This window comes from Xyrauchen texanus, chromosome 42 (genome assembly GCF_025860055.1).
Source record: "Xyrauchen texanus isolate HMW12.3.18 chromosome 42, RBS_HiC_50CHRs, whole genome shotgun sequence".
In the NCBI taxonomy this organism is placed as follows: domain Eukaryota; kingdom Metazoa; phylum Chordata; class Actinopteri; order Cypriniformes; family Catostomidae; genus Xyrauchen; species Xyrauchen texanus.
In genome coordinates this window covers 16877-42169 of record NC_068317.1, presented here as the reverse complement: position 1 = coordinate 42169, position 25293 = coordinate 16877, and positions in this window count along the sequence as shown.

Below are 25293 nucleotides of genomic sequence, written 5' to 3'. Positions count from 1 at the left end.
CCGGCATGCATTAGTAGGTGTTCTTCTCTGAACTCTTAGAATGTTTCTACAGAATTCTGCATGCAGGGATTTTATGGGGAGTTTTTCCCATCTAGAGTAATCTGCCAGACAGAGTGGACCCCAAACCTCACAGCCATACAGAGCAATAGGCATTATAATACTATAAAAGATTTTACACCAAATTGTTACAGGAATATCAACTTGTGTAAATTTGCCCTTAATAGCATAGAATGCTCTTCTAACTTTCTCTTTTAGTGCATTTACTGCCAGACCAAAACCCCCTGATTTTTAGACCGAGGTTGTCGTAGTGTAGGGTGTGTTCTATTACAGTGTTCCCCAGAGTGAATGTGTATCTGGTGTCCTGTAATCTGACTTTTTTCTGGAAGATCATAATTTTAGTTTTTTCAAATTGACTGTCAGGGCCCAGTTCTGACAGTAGTTCTCCAGCAGGTCCAGTTGCTGCTGTAGCCCTTGTGCAGTAGCTGATAGCAGCACCAGATCATCTGCATAGAGAAGAAATTAAATAAATAAAGAATTATTTAGAGTAGGACCGGGTGTTGCAGATTGTTACAGTAGCACTGCTAATGTAAATGTTGAAAGGAGTTGGACTCAAACTGCAGCCCTTTCCCACTCCATGCCCTTGAGTGAAGAATTCTGTTCTTTTATTGCCAATTTAATCTCTCAACCTGTTGTCCGAATACATAGATTTGATAGTGTCATATATTTTACCCCCAATGCCAGATTGAAGAATTTTATAATATAGACCATTGTGCCAAATGGAATCAAATGCTTTTTTTAAATCAACAAAACATGCATAAATTTTGCCTTTTCTTTTTTATTGAACGTGCTGGTTGACTATCTTGTGTAGCGTGTGAATGTGGTCGGTGGTGCGGTGGTTTAGTAGGAATCCAATCTGACTCTAACTCAAGACATTGTGTATGGTAATGAATGCCTGTATCTGGGCGTTCAGGATACAGCAGAAAGTCTTCTCCAGATTGCTGCTCAAACAAATGCCTCGGTAGTTATTGGGGTCAAATTTGTCTCCACTCTTATATAATGGGTTTATAAAGCCCATACTCCAGGTGTTGTCGTGGAAAATCACGATGAATCTCTCTAAGTTGTAAGAAAACTCTCTGAGTCTTGAGTTCCAGATGCCAAAGTTGTAGTTTATTGAACACCAACATGACTCATTTTTCTAAGTTCTCAGTTATGTACCTTTTTGTTATCTTGTTACCCACCATCTCTGACTAACGAGGTCACTGCCTTGTTTCTTTCCCTTGCCCATCTTGAACCATACATCTTTGGTAGCCTCTCATATCTTGGCCTCATGTTACAGTTCATGGACAGAGTACATCAACTCCTAGAAACATCTGCGTAAACAGCCATGTCCCCATCAAATACTTTTTATCTTTGTCCTACATTTTCAGCGCATTCCCACAATGAGGCAGCCTTGTTTGCTCATACACATTATTATTTGAAAGAAAACACCAGCTGCAAAGATATCATACATTCAGCTTATTAGAACAAGACACCATTCATACGTGCCAGCACAAAGGAAACACACCAAGGACTCACATCAGAATACTATTGATTAACAGAAACACATTTTGTTTTTGAAGAAATACATATTTTTCAAGGTTATACACCATAGTGTCAGGAAAATATCCAGTTTGCAGAACCTCTCTCTCTCTCTCTCTCTCTCTCTCTCTCTCTCTCTCTCAGTTTTCTGTTTGTTTTAAGGTGCATAACAAATATGAGTACATTCGTATTGCCAAAGCATTTACAGCTGAGCTGCATACAAATAAAAAAGACAGTGTGAGACAATGTACATATTATAAGAAAATAAGACTAAATATGTAATGTATACTTGACAAATATGTTACAAATGGATAATGTTCAATAATAAAAATGAAGTTACACAGAGGAACAATTTTATATTACTAGAAAACTATAAAGAGCCAGAGTAAAATATGATGGAGACACAGAAACAAAACCTCTCTCTCTCTCTCTCTGTCTCTCTCTCTCTCTCCCTTTTGCTTTGCATGTTGGGATTGTTGGGTGTGTGAGCGTGTAAGCGTTTTGCTGGTGAGAAGAGCGACTGGTTTTTTTTGTTTGTTTTATTTTGTTTTTTTCTCTTCTGCGTTGTGTTTTTGTTTTGTTTTGTTTTAGTATTATTTGTGTGTTTGTTTTGTTGCGTGTTTGTTTTTCCGATCTCGTGGCGGGGTGTAGAGATGGAAGCTCACTCGAGTGAGTGGAATTCCTCTCTTTCACTCCGTCATGGAGTCAGGTGCGTGCCCGATGCCGGCACGTCAGTGGAAGATGTGCTCGTGGCTGTAGGTGAACAGATTGGATTTGAGAATATTATCTCAGCCTCAAGAATGAACAAGGCCGTCGTGATCTTTTTGAAGGAGCGCAGTTTGGTTGGCAGGCTGATTGAGAGCGGCGTGTGGGTAAGTGGCGTTTTTTCTGCTATTTCACCGCTGGTCTCACTCTCAACGAAGGTTACCATCTCCAATGTCCCGCCGTTCATATCAAACAGTGATATTGAACGTGAATTGCTGAGATTCGGTAAACTTGCTAGTGGAATAAAAATGATTCCACTAGGTTGTAAAAATCAAGCGTTAAAGCACGTGTTCTCATTTAGACGCCAGGTATTTATGTTTCTGGAATCACAATCTCTGGATATCTCTTTCCGCGTTCAGCATGAAGGGAAATCCTACATGATATATGCGAGTACTGGCAGTCTAAAATGTTTCGAGTGTGGAGATATTGGACACAAGAAATTTGCTTGTCCACACAAAACTGAGAATAATGTGACTGAAACAGTAGTGCCAGTAGCAGAGGAACAAAGGGTTGAAGCAGTTGAAGATCAAAATGTAACCAAAAATAAAGATGCACAAGGTGTGGTTGTGCAGGAAAGTGTGGAAAGTTCAGCTGGTGTAGTAGTGGAGGAAAGTTCAGCTGGTGTAGTAGTGGTGGAGAAAAGTTCAGCTGGTGTAGTGGTGGAGAAAAGTTCAGCTGGTGTAGTGGTGGAGAAAAGTTCAGCTGGTGTAGTGGTGGAGGAAAGTTCAGCTGGTGTAGTGGTGGAGGAAAGTTCAGCTGGTGTAGTGGTGGAGGAAAGTTCAGCTGGTGTAGTGGTGGAGGATAATTGTGAAATGATAGAGGCTGCTTGTGTTGAAGCTGAAGTTATGTGTACTCTGGAAACTGTTAGTGGGGGTAATACAAGTGCAGAACAGTCTTCTCTTTCACAGATGGAGGTAGGAACTAGCGATGGTATGGAGGAGATGGGGGATGATGACAATATTTCTGAAATGTCAGACATCCCTTCTCAGTGTGGAGATGAAGAGCTGTACACTGTAAAAGAAATTAATGATTTCTTAGATGAAACTTTTGGCAGAACAGTTGAAGTGCAAAAGTTTTTTCCAGACATCAATAAGTTTTTGATTTCAGTGGGAAAAATACAGAAGTCTGTGGGTTTTGAGGAGCTTAGTAGAAGAAAAAGGTTTAGATTGAAGAAAATTGTCACAAATTTACGAAGAGGGAAAACCTCAACCAAAAGAATAACCAAATCATGTTAATGTCACAAGGGGTGAATCTTCTGTCTTGTCTTAGATTGTTGTCCTTCTCCTTTCTTGTTCTTGTTCTTTTCCCTCTTTTCATGGAGAGCTTAAAAATAGGAACAATTAATATTAATGGAGGGAGAGATCAAAATAAAAGGGCAGTCTTATCACAATATATTCAGACTAAGAACATCAATATAACTTTTTACAAGAAACTCATAGTGATATGACAAATGAAATAGATTGGAAAATGTTGTGGGAAGGAAATATCTTTTTAGTCATGGCACTAATGTAAGCGGGGTGTTGCTATTTTATTTGGGAAAAATCTAAAAATGACTGTTGTTTCTTCTCGTGAAATAGAAAAAGGACGATGCTTAGCTGTTCAAGTTGATATAATGGGCCAATTATATATATTTGTTAATATATATGCTCCAAATAATGGAGCAGAGAGAACTAGGTTTTTTAATAAAGTACATGATGTTTTAAGGCAATTTGATAAGAATGCTTTTTAATTTTAGGTGGTGACTGGAATTGTACCCTAGATTTTACTTTAGATAGAAATGGAGAGGAACCCTGCCCTCCCTCAGTGAAGTTTTTAAGTAATATTATTAGAGATTATGATTTATTTGATGTATGGAGAGAACAGCATCCAAAAACAAGACAATACACCTGGGTTAAGACGTCTAATGAACATATTAGTTCAGCTAGGTTAGATAGGTTTTATATTAGTAGAAACAAAAATAATAGAGTTTTAAAATCAATTATTTCTCCAAATGGTTTTTCAGATCATCATTTGTGTTTATTTGAAATAAGTTTTAAAAAATCACAACGCTCTAGTTTTTATTGGCATTTTAATGTTAAATTATTGCATGATGTAGTTTTTTGTGAAAAGTTTGTTTTATTGTGGCATGAATGGAGAGAACAGAAAGGTGAATATGATGATCTTGTACAATGGTGGGAGGTGGGGAAAACACAAATAAGAATGTTCTGTCAAAATTTTACTGCTCACAATAATAGTTTGTTTAAAAAACTATTAGAGAACTTGAAAGAGACATTGAACAACTTGAAATAAGTGTAAGTAACAATAATTTAACAAATGTGGTAATGTTAAAGAAAAAAAGAATGCTCTAGGTTCTCTTCTACATGAACATGCAAAAGGAGCTTTAATCAGAGCTCGTTTTTCCTCGTTGCAGGACATGGACGCTCCTAGTTCTTTCTTTTTAATCTAGAAAGAAAAGAATCCGAGAGAAAACAGATGCTACATCTGAAACGAACTGATGGAACTTTGACGCCTGATCCAAAAGAGATGCGGACAATTGCAATGAACTTCTATAACGAACTGTTTGGAGCGCAAGAGTGTGATGGCTCTAGTATGAATTTTTTACTTAAGGATTTGCCTAAATTGAGTGCTGAAAAGCAAAAGAAACTGGACTCGAAATAAAAATACAAGAATTGTCAGAAGCAGTTCAACAGCTTTCAGTTGGTCGAGCCCCTGGCATTGATGGACTCCTGCAGAATTTTATAAACATTTTTGGGACTTATTCAAAGAAGACATGTTAGAGGTTTTTAAAGTTTCTTTTGAAAAAAGGAATTGCCAACAAGTTGTAGAAGAGCTGTATTGTCGTTACTGCCCAAGAAGGGTGACCTTGGTCTTTTAAAAAACTGGAGACCAGTTGCTTTACTATGCACAGACTATAAGATTCTTGCTAAGTGTTTTTCAAACAGACTAAAGCAATACCTTGGGTATGTGGTACATAAAAGCCAGACCTACTGTGTTCCCAACAGAACCATTATGGACAATCTTTTTTTATTAAGAGATGTAATTAATTTAGCTTGTATGGACAATCAAGATTTGGGTGTACTTTCTATTGATCAGGAAAAGGCTTTTGATAGAGTTGACCACTTTTATTTGTTCAGCACTCTTAAAGCTTTTGGAATTGGGAAAAAATTCATATCAGGGATAAAACTTTTATATGCTGGGGCATCAGCCATGTTAAAGGTAGGAGGTGGGCTTAGTCGGCCAGTTTTAATACATAGAGGCATTAGACAAGGTTGTCCTTTATCAGGGCAACTATACTCTCTGGCAATTGAACCCTTACTTTGTCAATTAAGGAAGAAATTGCAAGGTTTTTTAGTTAAAGGGTGTGAAAACAGGCCTGTTAATGTATCTGTATATGCTGATGATATAACTGTTTTTATAAAAAATGATAATGATGTAAGAGTGTTAAAAGAAAGTTTAAAAATCTATGAAAATGCCTCATCTGCAAAAGTCAACTGGGAAAAAAGTGAAGGATTTATTATAGGGAACTGGCAAGAGAGAAATCTCCCTGTACTTCCAGGTGGAGTTAAATGGGGTAGTGAAGGGTTAAAAATACTTGGTGTCTATTTAGGAAAGGAGGGATATCAGGAAAAGAACTGGGAGGGTATGGTGGAAAAGGTGTGTGCTAAGTTGTCTAGATGGAATTGGGTGCTACCCCAGCTATCATATAGGGGTAGAGTTTTGGTTGGCAATAATCTAGTTGCTTCCATGCTCTGGCATAAAATGACTGTGCTTAATCCACCAGAGGATGTTGTTCACAAGATACAAAAGAGACTGATTGATTTTTTTGGTCTGGATGTCACTGGACAAAGGCGGGTGTGCTTTTTCTGCCCATTCATGAAGGTGGGCACGGATTAATAGATGTACAAAGCCGACTCATGACCTTCAGACTTCAAGCTGCACAGAGACTGCTATATTCTAGAGGATCAAATTGGATTGATACTGCCTGCGCTTTGCTACAAAAAGTGGACATTTTTAAATATGACATGCAGTTGTTTTTAATAAGGCTGACAGACCTGGATTTGAGTGGCACTTCGCCTTTTTATCAGTCAGTTTTAAAAGCATGGAGATCCATTTTTAAAGTGAACAGAGACTTTTCAAATCTAGGAGACTGGATAAAATTCGAACCTCTTTTCAATAATCCCCTAATAAAAGCTAAGGTGCTAAACCTTAAGAGCTTAAGGACCCTAATGTCAAAAGCCTGCTGTACCAAAATTTCAGATCTGAGAGCTGGTGAAACCTGGAAAAGTCCTGAGGAGATGTGTTTCCTGACAGGCATCAAGTCTGTCAGGTTCATGAAAATGGTACTTAATGAAATTCTTTCTTTTTTACCTTCGGTCCTTAGACGAAGTTCTGAGAACATCAAGATATCTCCACCAGAGGATGATGGCCATCTCCTTTTCCCAGAGATAAAAGTTTCTGCTGCTATTGAGGAACAACCAATGGAGGACTCTATTCTAAATTTCAGAACTCCAGATCTAGCAAAGTTTGAGGAAACCTCTAAGAAAGCAATCTATATAACATGTGTGAAAGTGTCTCATCATGCCTCCCTAAAGAAGCTGAAGGAATCAAAATGGCTAGATCTATTTGGGCCAGACTCGTCCCCTAAGGGCTGCTGGAGGTCCCTGTATAAGCCTCCCATAGAGAAACGCACTGCGGATCTCCAATGGAGGGTTATTCACTGGGCGGTAGCTACAAACAGACACGTGGCACACATCGATTCCAATATGGATAAGGAGTGTCCTTTTTGTACCTTTGAAGAGACTGTAGACCATGTTTTTTTACACTGTTTTAGACTGAAAGGGTTGTTTCAGACTCTGGGGGAAGTTTTTAGGAATTTTGGAGAAGGTTTTAGCGAAAAACATTTTATATTTGGACCCAAGTATGTTGCTTCAGAGAGAAAGAAAATTTCTCTGATAAATTTTATAGTAGGTGAAGCAAAGTTGGCAATATGGTTGACAAGAAAACGGAAATTAAGGGGGGGAAATTCAGTAGATCCTGATTTGACTTTTAAAGCCCTCATAGCAGCTAGAATTAAAACAGAGTTTGCATTTTACAAAATGACAAATAATCTGGTTGTTTTTAATGATTTTTGGGGTATTGGTGGAATTTTATGTACAGTTGATGAAGAGAACAATCTAGTTATAACTTTGTAATTCCTTTTATCTATTTTTTATCTCATTTTAATTTTTTTTAGATAGTTTTTTTTCTGTTGTCATAATGTGATTGATTTTGGGGAAAATGTTTTAATAAAGGAGTGTTAAAATTCAAAAAAAATTCTCTCTCTCTCTCTCTCTCTCTCTCTCTCTCTCTCTCTCTCTCTCGTGAGCATGCGCTTGCTGAGTGAGTAGCGTGTGAATTGGAGCATGACTGTGGAGTCCTTCCTATTTCAAAGGTCTGTTTACTTAAGTGTTGTATCTCTCATTGTTTTTATTTTTTATTTATTTTTTACTGGGTATGGTCACAAAGCACTGAAAATATTGTGGTGAGAACGGGGAGGTTTTGTCAGCCAGTAATTTTTTTAACTGGCTCCCATGTTGGAGATGGCGAGTTATGAGCAACTCACCCGGCAGCATGGAATTAAAGTGCCAGTTGGAGTCAAGTGCTCAGTTGAAGGATGTGTGTTAGCGGTCGGAGAGGTGGTTGGTCACAGTAGCATTCGTTCAGCATCTCGAATGAACAGTGCTGTGGTGTTATTCTTGGACAAAGTTGAAGAAGTGAACGCGATAGTTGAAAATGGGATTATCCTCAATGATAGTTTGATTAAGGTTTTCCCACTTGTTAATCCAGCAGTTTTGCTTTCTAACATGCCCCCATTTATTAGTGATGAAGCGTTGCAATGCAAATTATCTCGTTATGGACAGTTGGTTTCTGCAATTAAGAAAATCCCTCTAGGCTGAAAATCCCCGTTGTTGAAGCACGTTGTGTCTTTCAGAAGACAAGTACATATGATTTTGAGGAGTGATACTGATGAACTGAATATTGCTTTTAAATTCAAAGTTGATTGTGTAATATTTTCAACAACTGAGAGCATTTTGTTAAGCATTTCATTATGCAGCTGAGTATGCCCTCTTTTAGCAAACCCCATGGATGCTATGACACAGGAATGCAGAAAAAGGTATTGTGGATGACTCCTTTGAAATTAAATGAGGAGAGAGGAGGCACTTACCTTTTCAACAATAAAAATAAATACAAATAGACAATATCTGAGAGGAAAGGGTCGGTTGTTCCTTTTTTAGAGCTGAAATACAAGACATGTGTCAATGATGGGAGAGCAGCGTAAGGATGCATGAAGTGCGCTTACTTTAAATAGCCTGTTCGTAGCAGCTACTCTCGCTTACAGCCATACCACCCTGAGCACTCTAGAGGGAGCTAGTGAGCAATAGGAAGTGTTGGCTGCAGTTGGAGAGGAAGGCTCTCCTCCATTTTGTGCTTTCTTTTTGTGTTTGTTTTTGAGGTTTTCTTACTTTAAGTTTGTTTTTTTGACATTTTTTAAACCACCTAACAGCAGCATTTTGCTGGCTGGAGGGTGGTTAATCTATTCTTTATTTTTTTTTATCAAAATGGACGGATTATTGACAAACGACACTGGACTGGCTGAAGTAAGACGCATGGCAAACAACACTGGACTGGATGGATGGATGAACACTAAAGGCAAATGACACTGGACTGGCTGGAGAAACACGAATGGCAAACGATACTGGAATGGCTGGAGAAAAACGCATGGCAAACGACACCAGACTGAATTATCAACAACGAGCAGGACACAGGAAAAAACAAGACATTCAAGACAAAATCGGTGGAAGGAAGTACTTAAAGGAGGCGACGATGATTGTGAATATGGAGAATGTTAATGAGGTGAGAGTGGTGGTCGCAAGAGACTGTAATGCAGTCAGGTGCTAGGAGTGTCAGGAGATTTTAAATAAATGTGAGTGCTGGATGGAGAAAGAGGAAGGAGGTAGGTATCAAAACAGTGGTGGATAAATGTGGAAATGGGAAAATTCTAGCATTAAGACCAAGACAAGGAAATTAATATGAACTAACAATGGAAAATGAGGAAACATGTGAGTAATTGACTGATGGACTGAATATAAAAGGGGTGAATTGTAAAATTAAAAAACTACAAAATAGAGAATATGTTGTTTCCTTCATGCACATGCCCGTCTACCTAGATGATAGTGAAATAATTGGAAAATTGGAGGGATGGGGAGTCAACCCCATATCAAAAATTAAAAGAAGATGCTACCCGGGCACTGGAATCGAGGATGGAACGAGGTTCCTTAAAGTAAGGTTCCCCAAAGAAGTGGCATCATTGCCCTACAGCACAAGGCTGGAAACAGCAGAAGGGCAGCAGTATTTTTGGGTGGTGTACAGTCACCAGGTGAAGACCTGTAGGCGTGTATGAGCCCGGATCATCTGCTTAAAGAGTGCCCAGATTTCAAGTGCTACAAATGTGAAGAAAAGGGACACTTCGCAAGAGACTGTAATGCAGTCAGGTGCTAGGAGTGTCAGGAGATTTTAAATAAATGTGAGTGCTGGATGGAGAAGGAGAAAAAGGAAGGCGGTAGGGAGCATTGGGTGGACGGACAGGTGCATGAAGAAAACAACGGGGATGAAAGACAAAACGATGAAGGACAAGAGGAAGAAAATGTACGACAAAAAGAAATGGAAGGAGCGAGCAACAGAGAGGAAGGAGAAAGAGAACAAGAGAACGATAAGGAACAAACAATGGAGCAGGACACACAAAGGACAACAATGGAGATATCAGACAATTTTAAAAGCTATCGGGATAACATGGAGAAAGATGGACAAGGAAGGATAGATCAAAGTAAAGAGACGGAAAGTGAAGTGGAAATAACAACGGACAATATGGACAAAGACAGGAGGGGGAGAGGAAAAATAAGAAGGAGATCATTGAAGGTAACACCAAATTTAAAATGTTAGAAAAAAGACTTTGACAAGAAGCCAAGGTGAACAGGCAAACAGATATGAAGTGTTAAAGGGCCTGGAGGGAGAAAATTGAGAATAATGGTTTTTAGGTATGTATTTGTATTTATTTTAATGGTTTTAAGTTGTGTTACTTTTAATGCAAGGGGACTGATGGACATGGGAAAATTTGAAAGAGTGAAAGAAAAATGTAGAGGAGAAGATGTCATTGTTTTACAAGAAAGAAATTGGAAAGAGAGTGTGATGATGGAATACAAAAAGAAATGGGAAGGATATATTTTATATAATAATGGGGATGGTAGGCTTGGAAGAGGGGTGGCGCTTTTAATGAGAAAAGATGTTTTTAATACAACCAAAGTGGTGTACAAAGATAAGATGGGAAAATGCATGGCTGTGGAAGTAAATTATTATAATTTTAGTGAATGTACATGCACCAACAGAAGAGAAAGAAAAGAAATATTTTTTTAACTGTTTAAGGAGTGTAATAAAAAAATATAAGGAAATAATAATGATGGGTGATTTTAACACAGTTTTCAGCAAACTAGACATGGCAGAGGGGATGGTTTTTAAATCGGACACAGGAAGGAAAGAATTAAACGAATTGATGAGAGAAAATAAATTAATGGATGGAGGGAAAGAAATGGAGGGAAAAAGGTTTATTCAAGGAAACAAATAGTGGGGCATTTTATATGTAAAACAAGAATTGATTATGTGCTATGTACAAGAAATATGGAGAATTTTATTGAAAAAATCAACTATGAAGAAACCAGTTTTATTGATTATAAGGTTTTACGTTTCAAAATAGATTGGAGTAATGTGCAAAGGGGACAGGGTACATGGATTTTAAATACAGAGATTTTAAAGAATGAAGGTTATGTGGCAGGGATAAAAGTAATCAAAGAGAAAGAGAAGGATAATGCAATGTATCAAGAAGATAAAAGAATGTGGTGGGAGAATGTTAAATATCTAGTAAAAAAAATTTCAATAAAGTATTGCAGGATCTTACAAATATGTAAAAGACACAAAGAAAAAGAAATAACGGAGACGTTAGAAAGAGAATTAAATAACGAAAATAAAGACATAAAAAAGATAAAAAGAATTAGAGGAGAAACTGAAAGAAATAGAAGAAAAAGAATATGAGGGGGCAAGATTAAGAAGTAAGTCCAAATATTTGGTGGAGGGGGAGAAATGCACAAAGTTTTTTTTGGACTTGGAGAAAAAAAGGGCGAAAGTTGGAATAATAAAATAAATAAAAGGGAGAAGTGGAGAGTTTGTGGAGGGGAATGAAAAAGTGCTAGAAGAGAAAGGTTTTTTATGAGGATCTTTTTAAAACAAGAGGAGTGGAAGAGGAGTATAAAAAGAAACTGTTAAATTATATTGAAACAAATTTAAGTGAAGAGGATAAAAAGGAATGTGAGGGGGAAATCAAGAACGAGGAGATCGAAAGAGCGATAGATCAACTAAATAAAAGGAAAAGCCCAGGGATAGATGGTTTGGGAAGTGGATTTTATATATGTTTTAAGGACATTTTAATAGAGATTTTAAAAGAAGTTTTTAAGGAAATGTTTAAAGAGGAAGAAATGAATGAAAGGATGGGAATGGGGCTGATGAAGCTAATATATAAAAGGAAAGGTGAACAAATTGATTTAAAAAACTACAGGCCAATAACAATGTTAAATACCGATTTAAAGATATTAGCAAAGATTTTAGCAAACAGGTTAAAAGAAGTGATGCCACAAATAGTAAAAGGAAGAGACATAGCAGACATAACGATGAGCATAAGGGACACAATACAATACAAAAAAGAAAAGAATGATGACGGGTATGTGATCAGCTTAGACTTTGAAAAGCCTTTTGATAGAGTGGAGCATGAATATTTGTTTGGGGTTTTAAATAGGTTTGGGTTTGGTGAGAATTTTATGAAATGGATAAAGTTTTTATACAAGGGGGCTTTAACAAAAATAAAATGTAACTGGTTTTTAACAAAATGTTTTAAAATAACTAGATCAATTAGACAAGGATGTCCACTCTCAGCTTTATTATACTCTCTTGTAGCAGAACCTTTGGGCCTAGCAATACGAAAAGAAGAGAAAATAAAAGGAATTCAAATACAAGAAAGCAAAGCATAAGGGAAAAATGTTTAATATGCGGACTACACAACAATAATAGTTAAAGGGAAAGAGGATGGAAAACAAGTAATGAAGAATGTACAAGAATTTTGCAAAGGATCAGGAAGTAAAATTAATGAAGACAAGACAGTGTATATGAGGTTCGGGGCAACGTCAGTTTTAATGGAATGTTTTAATTTTAACGACATGGAAACCTAAGCCCGCGGGCGGGCCCTTAAATGTACAAAATAAAAGTATGCGATAAACAAAACTGCTGTGTGTTACATTGGTACACATGCCACATATCTTTGGAAAGCTACATTTCTTGATTTTCTATTGATATAAACCATTTTAAGATACAATCACAACAGCAGGTACAATCTATATCTTTGTCAGACCACCAACATATAAACAACCAATAACAAAATTTAGGCAACTCACCTATGAAGCTTCATAGTAGTCCACTGAGCCATAACTTCCCGACAAAAACGGTGTTGTTTCATTGTCAAATGTCCAAATGATCAAATCAAGTAAAATGTTTAGTCCAAATCACATTATTACATCAATAAATATCCACAGACTCTTGTTGCATCATTTCAAAGCACCTGGCAGCTGTGCCTAATCTTTCACATATAATCGGTACTAACTTCAGTTCAGATGTAAACATTTCCTATATCCGGTATCAAAATGGAAGCACGCACTCTGACCTTTCGATTGACACCTCATTTGACCCAATAGGAGCTTCCATGTCCTGTCCAAAGCCTTCAATACCCAACCACAGTCTGTGTCGAATGTAAGGGCATACCCACTTTCCTTTGTTTACTGATCAAACCAATTACATTGAAGAGTGGAAATGACTGACGCATCGTATAGCCAATGAAATTCTGAAAACTGTGATATGCGGCTTTAGTGGAACGATTAGAGCACGATTCTGTTATGCGTGTGCGCAAACTATAATCTCCTTTACCCACTGTTTTGCGCCTCCGTGCGTAAAGCCATTGGAGAGTTGTTTTGGAACTGTTTACACATTTGGCGATTTAAATATGGTGAAACGGACGCGAAAACAGGATTTTCACCTCAGGATGTGATATAAGAAGGCATTCATTGTGAAAATTCTGAGTTTGGAGATGAAATTTCTGAAAACAATACGGATGATTTGGAGGCAGAGGAAATATGGAGAGATGAGACATGGCTCTGGACAAGTAAGTGTTTTCTTGTGTTTTATAACATATAACATGTATATTCCGCATAAATAAGCTTTAGTTTGAATAATGAATACACATTTTGTAATAACCCTTTGTCGTGTGTTTCCTCAGTGAGTGTTTGAACCGTTTGTGCGTGTTTTTAGTTCATTGTTTGTTTCAGATCTATTGACATGCTATATAGATGTTTTGTATATTTACTGTAAATATATATTTATATATATATATAAATGGATCTGAATATATATATATATATATATATATATATATATATATATATATATATATATATATATATATATACATAAATAAATCAATAAATATAAGTTGAAAATAAGAATATATGTTGTGTTTGAGAGTCTATTTGTTACAATGTGGGTAGGTGGGGGAGGGTAGGCCCATCTATTTGTTACAATGCTGCATTCATGGGGGAGGTGTAGGCCCATCTCTTTGTTCCATAGTACATTGGCAAAGTATACAGTATTTACAGTAAACATACATACAATAATACATATTTACACACTCGAAAAGAAAAACTATATATATATATATATATATATATATATATATATATATATATATATATATAGAATACAGAAAAGATGGAAAAGTTGTGTCTAGCTTTGTAAATTACATTTATTTATTCTCCCCCACTCAGCAAGCTGCCACATAAAGTGGAGCAGCAGGACAGCACCTCATCAAGAGAGGAGGGCTTTCAGAGAGACCCTTGCTGAGGAGCTGGCAGAGTTGGGGTCTCAATCCACAGCCAGACCCGTATCTCCTGCTCCACCGAAGAGCACATCACAGGCCGTTGCACATCACCAAATCTTGCACCGCTGGTCGTCTGAAGTGCAGGCAGTGTCATGCAAATACACCAGTGAAGTACTCTTCCTGTGTTGTGCCTTTGTGCTTTGTACCCAAATGTGACTGCTACAATGACTGGCATGTTGCTAGAAACATGTAAAATTTTATAATGGTTTGTAAATACTTTGTGTAAAAATTCATGTAAATAGTTTGTTGTGTATTTTTTATATAAACAAATTGTCCACCATAGCACTAGTTTTGACTCTTTTATATGCACAACATTTAGTTTCAAGAAGGGAAAAGGCACTCTAATGTTTATGCATCAGTTACTCTGTGTCAGCAAAACTAATAGTGGATCTGGATATGGAATATGATAGCTCTAAGTGTCATCTTTCATTAGAGCCCAAAATTATGACTGTACGTTGAAGCGTTCAAAAGTAGTAGCCTTTTTGTCCTAGGTTACCAAAGGGTCCTTTTGGAGTATCCAAAAGGCACTTTTGTAAAACGCCTGGGTGTACCCTTAGAAAAACAGGTGTAAAATATTCATTTTTTATGGTATTGTTATAACATTTGAACTTGGACTAGGTAAGGATTCATGCTGTGATCCCATTGTGTTCTCAAGCTAATAGCTACAAGTTATAGTCATCTGCAGGCATCTGTATGCAAAAAAAAAAACTTCTATTTCATTGTGTTCAAACTTCTATTACTCAGAATCAGTAGCACTTACAGTAATTCTGACTGCTGGGGACAAAACTTCAGAGTGTCCCCTTTCAAATGTGACCAAAACCATGCATGTACTCCAAATGGTTCAAGAACAGCTTTAAATTTACTTTGGGTATGCCTTGATTAGGCGTTTTAGGCTAATTTTACAGGATTGGGAAGAGGTTTTAAGGAAGTTGAAAAAAATTGGATTTTAATGGGAAAGAATGGGAGGCAAGTAAGAGAAAAAATGTGGGAGGAATTGATAACAGGAATAGAATGGAGATTAAATTTTTGGAGAATGAGGGCTTTAAATTTGAAAGGGAAGGTTTTAGTATTGAATGTTTTAATGGCCTCAAAGTTGTGGTATGTTTTATATGTGACAGAAATGCCTTTGTGGGTAGAAGGGAGGTTGAAGAAATGTTTTCTCTGGTTTTTGTGGGAGGGTAAACCCCCGAGAATAGCATACAATACCTCATTTGGACCATTAGAAGAGGGGGGGTGGGGGTTGATGGATATTAAACAAAGGAAAAACTGCTTAAGAGTTAAAATAGTCAAAACATTGTTGCAAGATGAAAATGAAACAGAATGGAAGAAGGTTATGAAATATTTTTTAAACAAATGTGGAATTTTAATTTGGGGGAGGATATTTTATGGATGAAAACAAAAAACTGGATGGTGGAAGGATTACCTGACTTCTATAAGGAGATTTTAAGTGCTTGGGGGGATTTCTTAACTGTAATAGATTATAATCTGAAAGGAAGAGAAAAAATCTTAAACCAACCTCTGTTCTTAAACAAAAGGATTTTAAGAGATGGGAAAGAGATCTTGTTTAAAAAATGGATGGAGGTGGAAATAACAAGGGTAAGAGATGTTTTGTATGAATTTAAAGAAGGGTTTTTACCATCACAATTTATAATGGATGCAATGGAGGAAGCAAAAGAGGAATGCAACAAACGAGAAATAGAAAATAAATTCGAAATTATCAAAAAACAATACCGAAAGAGTGGATTAAAAGTATAGGAAACATGAAAGAATGGAAGGAAGAGAAATACATTTATGTCGGCCTGAAAGGGGAACTATGTAATTTTAAGGAGTGTAATGTGAAAAAGTTTTATTGTTATTTTAGAGATGGTGTTTTTAAAGAACCAGTAGTTAATACTTTTTGGGTACAGAGCAAGGCACTTAACTCCAGGTTGTTCCGGGGGGGATTGTCCCTGTAATAATTGCACTGTAGGTCGCTTTGGATAAAAGCGTCTGCCAAATGCATAAATGTAAACGTAAATGTAAATGTAAATTTAGCTTTCTCTGTGGCAAAGAACAGCTTGCTCGTTTATCTTGCCTCCTACAGAAAGCAGTAGAGTTTTGTTTTTTGTCCTTTATTGACTGCAACATACAGAGTAGGAAAGTACAAACAAAGTGCAGTGCTTCCAAAATTTGGTGGACACTTTCAAAAGAAAGTGTCCTGTGGTCATTTTTTAAGTAGAGAAGAGTTTTCTTTGGCCACTGGCTTATTATTACGTGTTAAGCATATAATTGTGCAGCTGAGTATGCCCTCTTTTAGCAAACCACATGGATGCTATGACACAGGTATGCAGAAAAAGGTATTGTGGACGACTCCTGTGAAATTGAATGAGGAGAGAGGAGGCGCTTACCTTTTCAACAAGAGATATAAATAAAAATAGACAATGTCTGAGAGGAAAGGGCCTGTTGTCTCTTTTTTAGAGCTGCAGTACAAGACATATGTCAATTATGGGAGAGCAACATAAGGATGCGTGCAGTGCGCTTGCTTTAAATGGCCTGCTGGTAGCCGCAGCTCTTGCTTACGTCCATACCACCCTGTGCAGGCTCGAACTCATCTGATCTCAGACGCCAAGCAAGGCTGGGCCTGGTTAGTACTTGTATGGACTTCCAGGGAATACCAGGTTTTGTAAGCTTTAGCTTTTGCTTGTTTGTTTTAACTCATACACTCCCACCTGGCTCAACTGGGATTTATTTATTTATCCTTGGAAATTGGTTGTTTGATTGATTTTCTTTCATTTAACTTTCTCTGTGGCAAAGGACAGCCTGCTCATTTATCTTGCCTCCTACAGAAATCAGTAGAGTTTTTTTTGCTCTTTCTTGACTGCAACATACAGAGTAGGAAAGTACAAACAAAGTTCAGCGCTTCCAAAATTTGGCCGACACATCCGAAAGAAAGCGTCCTGAGGTCATTTTTTAAGTAGAGAAGAGTTTTCTTTGGCCTTTTGCTTATTATTACATGTTAAGCATATCATTGTACAGCTGAGACACTTACCTTTTCAACAAGAGAAATAAATAAAAATAGGGTTAGGGTTAGGTTAGGTTAGGTTAAGTTAGGTTAGGTTTAGGGTTAGGGTTAGGGTTAGGTTGTTAGGGACAACAGCCCCCCCATAACAGTCTCCACAGACTGCTACAGTTTACTTAGGGGACGCGAAGAAAAGCACTGGCCGGCGCATGTTTCTGGTGGACCGATCGACCTTTGCCTAAATTACAAAAAAGGGGGGAATCCCCTACCTATGCCTGTTTGTGCCCCCCAAATGGCCTTTACGATTTTCGGCATCTAGTGTTTTTTTGAGAAAAACTTGATTCATGAACATCCTTCCACTATTCAGTTTTTTTGTTCTAAATAAGTTCCAGTCCTATGCCTATTCGTGCCCCCCAGATGGCCTCTGAGACTTTCGGATATTAGGTAAAAATGTTTGACTTTTCCTACAGTCCATCCTTGTTCTAAAGAGAAATTCCTGTCTGTGCCTATTTGTGCCCCTAGATGTGGGGTTAATTTTTAGGGGTAGAGCTAGGGGGTTAGGTTTAAGGGCAGGGCTAAGTTGTTTTAAGTTTAGGGGTGGGGTTAAGTGTGGGGTTAGGTTTACTCCCTATTTAAATAGTCAACCTTGCATTTAACTAAAACACTTAGGAATTCATTTACCAGTCAGCTTCCACCCAAAAACTCAGCAGCAGCTACATTTAGCACAGCAAAACAAGAAAACCGGTGGTCTAAAAAAGAAGGCAAATGCCACTACTGTGGAAAATTAGGACATTGGGATAAAGAGTGTAGGAAGATGTTGCAAGATACAAAAATAAATGCTATGCATAATTCTGCTCCTTCTCTGCCTGCTTACAACCCTGAAGCAGTTCCGCAAGTGTCCACTGAAGCTTTAGGACAGCTCGTTCAGGCTCTTCTAACAAAAAGACTAGGAAAAAAACTAATTGTTGGGGCTGTGAGTAGCTACCTTTCCCCTGTAATCCATCATAATGACAAAATAATTTTTGTGAAAGGTAGCATACAAGAGAAAGAGATTGATTTTTTGCTTGATACAGGTACAGAAATTACAGTAATTCCTACAAAATTGGCTAAAGGTTTAGACATCCCGTACAAGAAAACCAAACTTTCTTTAACTGGCGTAATAGGTGAAGATTCTGTTTTGTATGAAACCCCGCCCATAGATGTACAATTTTGCCCAATTCATTACTATTCTGGTAAACTTGACATAGTCGCTCAAGGTATGGGCCCATGCCTCAGAGCAGTACAGGCAGTTCATCTAGCACTTCAGGCTTCATCAGGAATGGTGTTAGGACAGACTGTAAACGTAAGATGCCCTCACGCAGTGTCCACACTAATGAATCAAGCAAAAGTCACTTCTGTCACTTCCTCTCGTTGGGGAAATTGGTTAGCACTCTCACCACCCGAACATTGTTTTACAGCGTGCACCAGTCGCAAACACATCCTCATGTATGATGTCTGCAATGACTGAAGTTTTGTTAGAGGATGAAGGAGAAATGACACACGATTGTGTTAAGTGGCACGGACCACATCAAGTGATGTTGATTACAGCAGCTGCAGTATTGTGTCAGGGAAGGAAAACCTGGACTCATGTGTCACACTGTAAAGTTGTTCCCCCACCTACAGGGATAGGATAGGACACGGACCAGTGAGGAGCCCAGGGAAGAACCGAATGCAACAGGCATCGGGGGACAACCCTGTGGTGAAGACTCCCTCATAGACCTCCCCCATCCACTAGTCCATCCTTACCTCACTGTTCTTTAGGTGTCACAGGAATTGAGAAATAGGGAAAGAAGGGACAACAATAGCAGACTCTGAAAAGGATACAACCATAGTGTTTGTATCCTTCCAACCTTCCGGAAAACAACTAGAACCACTGCCGAGCCAACTATTACAAAAGAAAAGGAAAAAATACACAACACAGAGACACGCATACGGGAACCTTCAGTCATCCATCAACATGATCAAGATTGTCATACTAATAACCAACCAACAAGACATTCTTGATCTTTCAGCAAAATTACACCAGATGACTGAAGACAATTCTTCATGGTTCGGAAACTTGTTAGGTAAACCCTGGCTGTGGATCAAGGAAATAGCAATTCTGCTGTTGTTTCTTCTACTGGCGTACTATCTATGCATCTACAGTATCAAGTGTTTCATTCAACAAATGAATCACGCCCATCACGAAGAAATGACAGTTCCAAATAGAAAAGACTATTACCCGTAAAAACTTCACGGACCCTAATTGCATGTTTGTTTCGGTGTCAGCATGCAATTACAGAAAATCAACACCGAGCATGCGCTATGTGCCTGTAACGATCACAGGTTACCTGAATGAACTTTTAAGTGTTTAAATTTGTATTTTGTGAGAGTTATTAGAACTCTCAAAGAGGGGACTGTTGTATTACAAATGTATTAAATGTTTAATTTAGGTTCCAATACAATAGTATATAAACTGAGAAAGTTTAGTAGATTGAATTTAGTATTTGAGGTATAGTCAGGGTTTCCAGCAGGAGATTCCTGCCTGTCCTGATCGCTCTATTGTAAGTTAAATTAGTCGGATTGCTGAGACTATCACCTTTTGTCTTTAATGACTCTTGGAGCCACTGACCCAGTCGTTGAATAGTCCGGCTGATTAGATTAATTTCTGTGCATTTGAATCACACTGTTATGCTGATGAGATCAGGGCTGGGGAAGTTCCTGTAACGAGTTGACTCCTGTACCTCATTTACATGCTTTGTTTCAGAGTGTCTCCACCTCTATGTATAATCAAGTCCCCTCACCCTTGAAAGGTATAAAAACCCTATCGTACTGAGTTATTGAGACAGACTTGGATGACTACAGCGATGCAACAGTGACTTCTCAATAAAGAGTAAATTCTGCTTAAAAGATATCCCAACATCTCCTGGTCTCTGCTTCGACGATGAAGAAAAAGTTTACAACAACATCTAGAGAAAAAAATAACCATTTTCCTGCTCCTTAACACGGATTTGCTTAACTTTTTCTATAAAATTATAAGAATCATTAATGTAACTCTTGTGTCTAACTGATAAGGGATTTAGGTAAAAATCTATATATTCTGCAAACCTATAACTCACACTTCCACAATCTGAGAGTATAGGCCGCCCCGGAGGCATGTCCGGGAATGGCCAGCTCTCCCTAGGCTTATGAATCTTGGGCAAGATGTAAAACCTCCTTCCCCTAGGGTTAACCTCCCCTATGAGATATTCTTTCTGTTCCTTGGTTATGTACCCTTGTTTTTCTAAATCCTCCCAGAGGTGAAGGAATTCCTCTCTCGTACTCTGAAACATCGGTTTACTCAACCCTTGATAAAACTCAGCATCCTGTAGCTGTCTATTAGCTTCCTTTATATACTGCGCTTTATCCATTAATGCCACTATACTTCCCTTATCTGCTGGTTTAATAATTAAGCTCTTATTAAAGGTCAACTCTTTTAATGCTACTTCCTCCCCTTTTGACCAATTAGGCTTTCCCACCTTTCTAGCCCCCATTAACCCACTCAATAGTTCCTTATCCTTATCTATCACCCCCTGTATCATGTTAGAAATCTGGTCCCTCCTTGGTTCCCATTCTGATTTGGAACAGAAATGTTTAGGTTCCCCATCTTCCCCGACAAAAAAATCAGCCAATCTTAGTCTTCTATGATATTTATTAATGTCAATATAAAGTTCCAATCTGTTAAAACGAAAATCTTCTGGCCTAAACACAAAATTTAAACATTTCTCCAAAACTTTGAACTGATTATAAGACAACTGAAAATTATTGGACGGATTCAAAACGGATTGCCCCGACCTTGCTTGGCCTTCTCTCCTTAGTTTAAATGGCTTAACCAGTGTCCCAACATGGCTGAGCCCGTTTCCTCCATCCAGTGGAGACTATCTTCCCCTACCCTGAAATGCTCTGGGCCTAAAGCCTCAATGGCCTTACCCGTCTCCATAATCAGTTTGTTTAACAATGTGATTCCGCCCCCTCATCCTGGGATCTCATGGACATAATTGATTATAGGAACCCTTATCACCACTTCTGGGAAGGTGCTCTCTGCCGCCTCAATCATATTTAATAATGGCCCTACCGTTAGGCCCACTGATGTGATTGCCCTATTGTTTAGACACATTGATAGAACCACTTTTTTTACTTTCGGACTTGTAGGGGTTCTGTGCTTTAATACGTAAGGTGAGCAAATCTGGCCCCTGGGAAACTCACCACTTGTACTCTCGCATCCCCACACACACAGGGATCTTACTTATATTACAGTCCCCCAAAATCAATATCTCCCTCTCTGGTTTTAAGTCCCAATCCCTGAATTTGTCAAAGGTTCTTATCTTGCGGACCAGGCGCCCCTGGCTGCACTCCTCCTCTGCTTCCACTCGATCCCTCTTCTGTGGGGCTAGACTCTACCCCTTCCCCACCCCCCACCGCCCCCCGAGATCCCCAGAGTCATCAGTGACGAGCTCCGGAATATCCATATCCTCCACACTGCCCAAGCTTCCTTCGCCAGTTTCGATTGAGGGAGAGTCCAGTAAAACTGCCTTCCGCCCCTGCTGCTCCTGTAATTCCTGTCTTCCCTTTATACCCTCCTGTTCCACTTCAGTCTTCTGTGTTTTTGAAGGGCCCGCTCCCTCATTCTGTCTCTGCTGGTCCAAAGAGATCCCTAATTTCCCGACAGGCACTCTGGATTGTCTCTGGTCTGATTCTCCTCAAGTTCCTTCTGGCCCATCTAATTGCTACCTCTAGGGCTCTTTCCCTTGCTGTGGGATTGATCCCCCGGATGCCCCTTTCAAGTTCCCTCCGGTTTCCCTCATAATGCTCTTCCAATATATCAAGACTTACATGTAGCCAATTTCTGGCATTACCATAGAGCATCAGCTCAGAATTGGGCTTTGGCAATGCAGGTTGTACAAAACCTTCCAGATGCCTTGCCATTCCCTTTAATGGACCGGGACCTGGATCATCTGCTTGTCGCCTAAGGTTAATTCCATGATGTATAATTTTGATGTACTTGAAGAGGAGTTTCACAAGCTTCCTAAAATCTTCCTCCATTTGTTCTGCCATTATCTATAAAAAACAAAGAAATAATAAGTTCTCACCTCAAGAAAAACTACTACCTCATCATCCGTGAAGATAAGAGAAACATTGGTCGAACCCCTAGTCTATGTCTACCCAACCAGATTTAAGAGGAACCCCCACCCACCCATAGAACTTTCCTGCAAGCCTCCAGAGAGAAAGAGATGTACTGCTGGTTAGTACTGGAAACCCCCGGATGCCTAGCTTGACCCCAACTTTTTTGGTTAGGGTTTAGGGTTAGGGGTGTGGTTAGATGTGGGGTTAATTTTAGGGGTGGAAATAGGGGGGTAGGTTTAAGGGCAGGGCTAAGTGGTTTAAGGTTAGGTGTGGGGTTAGGTTCAGGGACAGGGTTAAGTGACTAGGCATGGGGTTAAGGGTGGGGTTAGATGTGGTGTTAGGTGTGGGCTTAGGCTTACGGACAGTGTTAAGATGTTAGGGGCGGGGCTAGATGTGAAGGTGGGGGAATAGGCTTAGGGGTGGAGCTAAGGTGTTAAGGTTTAGGGGTGGGACTACTTATAGGGGTGGAGCTAGGGGGTTAGGTTTAAGGGCAGGGCCAAGTGGTTTAAGGTTCAGGGGCGGGGATATGTACGAAGATATGTTTAGGGGCAGGGTTAGGTACTTTTAGTGGTTAAGGTTAGGTGTGCAGTTAGGTTTAAGGACAGGGTTGGGTGGTTAGGGATAGGGGCGGGTTTAGGTGTGGGGTTAAGTCGTTAAGTTCAGGGGCAGGCCAGGGACGGGGCCAAGTCCAAGAATGGGCCCAAGGCCAGGAGCGGAGTTAGAGCCAGGTGGGGGCCCTAGTCCAGGGACAGGGCTAAAGCTAGGCCTCAGGGGTGGGGTTAGGTCTAGGGTCGGTGTCAGGTTCAGGGCAAGGGGTGGGGCCATGGCCAAACGGCAAAGGTTAAATCGCTAAGGATCGGCCTATTAGTAAGGCTAAAATTCGAGGTAAATCTTCCTGATGTACATTAAGTATATATACATATATATATATACCCTATACATGCATCCCCATATCTAATCCCCAGCATACATACATGTGTGTCTATACAAACACCTTCCACATGCCCTAACAAAAAAGAACCGAAAAAATATATTGCTAGAGATACTGCTCTTAATACTACTCATAAATTATTACTTCAATTATGATAATAAATGGCACTAATACGTATCATAATAGTACAAAATATAATAATACAACAACAATAATAATAATAATAAGGATGATAATAGCCATAATAATAATAATAATAATAGTAATAATAATAAATGTCAGCCTCCAGTGTCCCTGCAAACCTACAGGGTCTCCCACCATGCTCTTATAATGTGCCCAATCACAAGGGAACTGCACCATCAGGTGACCCCTATTTGCTTTTGGGACTTTTCCCTAATTAACTATTCAACCTTGCATTTACCTAAAACACTTAGGAATTCATTTACCAGTCAGCTTCCACCCAAAAACCCCTAAAATAATTATTACCAAAGGCAGTGAAATGAGAAGGGATGAGCTAAGGGGTACTGCGAGACTGCGCTGGAAACCCCCCGGTGCCAGACTTGGCCTCCACGCTCTCCCACCCAATCCACCACCAGACCACTCTGATAGGAATCAGGTGGGACAGCTGCAAATTATCCCCCTCCCGTCCTTTACTCAACCTATCTACATTGCAAATCTAAAAAATGTATTACAAAAAGGCAGTGAAATGAGAATGGATGAGCTAAGGGGTACTGAGAGACTGCAAATTATCCCCGTCCCATTATCTATTCAACCTGTCCACTTTGTAAAATCCACATTTAAACCCCTAGGAAAGAAAGTTCCTAATTTCCTAATCCACCCCAATTCCTTCCTCAACCTGTCCCTCTTTGTCCAACTCGGATCATGCTCTAACCCCCATACCCTCAAACTACCCTCCCCATGTCTAACAAAATGGTCCACCAAGTGACCCTTCCTTTTTACTTCTTTCCTAATGTTGTATCTATGGGCATTCATCCTTGTTAAAATAGAGTTACCCGTTTCCCCAACATATCTCCTTCCACAGATTTTACAACCAATCAGATATATACAGTTCTTAGTATTCAAGAGGACCCCTCTGGGAATCTTAATGACACCCTGTTCTTTTCCAGCCCTAAAGTACATCTTACACCTATCTCCTCCACTCTTTACTGCACCCCTAATTCTACTATGGACCAGCCTGTCTTTTAGGTTCTTATTTCTCTTGAAGGCAATTATTACCCTGCTTTGCTCCCCCAGCCATTTACCAGAGGTTCCCATCTCAAAGTTCCTCCTAAATGCCTTTCCCAGTCTGACGGTTTCCTCATTATATCTCATAACTAATGATATTATACTCTTCCTTTCCAACCCCGAGCTCTTAGATTTCCTATCAGAAAGAATTTTCTTCTCTACCGTTCAAGAAACCCCTCGAATATCCCCTTTTTTAGGGCTTTGAAAAGAACTTGCTTTGCCCCTAAAAAATCCTCCTTACGAGTACATATTCTGCTGAACCTTAGTATCTGAGATTTCACTATTCCCCTAAAAGTATGTGCCGGATGGTAACTCTGTTTATGCAATAGCGCATGAGTGTCTGTCGGTTTAAAGTAAAACTTAATATCCAATGAGTTACTTTCTACAATACGTGGACCTCTATAAACCGTGGTGTCAAGAAAATTAATTTCCCGTTCTTGGATCTCATATTTAAATTTGATTGAGTCATGGTGCTTATTAAGGATCTATCTCAGGATACTCCCAAATCCCCCAAATACCATCTAAATACCT